Genomic DNA, 1434 nt, shown 5'->3' with positions numbered 1-1434 from the left:
TTTGATTAATAGAAAGTTCAGAAGAACAGCATTTATCTGAAATATAATTTTTTTTGTAACATTATAAATGTCTTTATCGTCACTTTTGATCAATTTAAAGCATCCTTGCTAAATAAAAGTATTAATTTCTATAATTTCCCAAAAAAATAAAATAAAAATACTGACGCCAAGCTTTTGAATGGTATATGTATAATGTTACAAAAGCTTTTTATTTCATATGAATGCTGATCTTTGGATCTTTCTTACTGTTCAAAACATTTTGACTGGTAGTGTATGTATGTAGCCTATGTATCACACTCGTATCACATCTTGCTTTGGATAAGAATAAAACGTCAGGTCCGACAATATCGTGTCTTTTTTCATTTAAATCTAGCTTTATTCGCATTGGCCCATGGAAACCTCTGAACACACTTCACTTGACTTGGCTAAAAAAATCGCGGGGGACGAATTGACATTTTATTAAAAAGTGTTTACGCATACTGTACACTCCGTTGCGAGTCCCTATCAAGCACTTTACCAATTCAACTACTCTCTTCTTCTCCTCCTGCCTGGCTCTTTGGCCCGCATCACTCACCGCAGAGCAAGCCTGTTCTTGATAAATCTGCTGTGAAAACATGGGAAAAGCCAATGGGAGACAAACCAATGGCCCTCTGGCTGCTCACTGTCCCTGCGTGATGGTTTTCGGCAAAAAACAAAAAAACATTGTTTTTGAGTGAGACAAAACACATTCTGTTTCTGTTTCAAACACATTCACATTCTGTTTTTGAGTGAGTTTCTGATGTGTTTTGACAAAACCCTTAAGTGCGTCGGCCCACCAGGAAAATGCCCGGTATGCCCGATTACCAATCCAGCCCTGCCAGTGAGACACATGAGGGTATTATATAATTATTATTTCACATGATGACCTTGACTCTTCATCATGTGTAATTACTTAAGATTTAGTTTCTGATGTGTTTGTTTTATTTTGCTTTGGTAGTTTTTTGTTTTTATTCTTTTATTTTTGAATATATGACAGCGGGACTTTTATTATGACAGCGCATGATAGATAATGACAGATGGTGATGTAAAGTCACACACATCAGAAATGAGCTTTTAATGCAGAAAAAGCATTGAAAATAAGCGTTTATTATCTGCTGTTTTTAATAATTTAATCCAAAAAGTTTCTGGTTGTGTTTTAATATCTAACTGTAATAATTCTGAATTTTTTTTTTTTTTTGTAATAAAACTGCAGCAGATGCCTTTGAAGAACCATCTTGTGTTTGTGTGCAGTTCATTAAATGATGTTTCATTAACAAGGTTCGGGAGGAGCACGATCAGATAATCAATCAATTCGGCACAGGTGGAGCTCTAGTTAAAGCGTTAGTTCACCCAAAAATCCTAGATGTAGATGACTTTCTTCATTCAGACGAATACAATCGGAGTTATATTAAAAAA

This window comes from Sinocyclocheilus anshuiensis, unplaced genomic scaffold (assembly GCF_001515605.1).
Source record: "Sinocyclocheilus anshuiensis isolate Anshui unplaced genomic scaffold, SAMN03320099.WGS_v1.1 scaffold1649, whole genome shotgun sequence".
Classification (NCBI taxonomy): domain Eukaryota; kingdom Metazoa; phylum Chordata; class Actinopteri; order Cypriniformes; family Cyprinidae; genus Sinocyclocheilus; species Sinocyclocheilus anshuiensis.
This window is presented reverse-complemented; position numbering follows the sequence as displayed.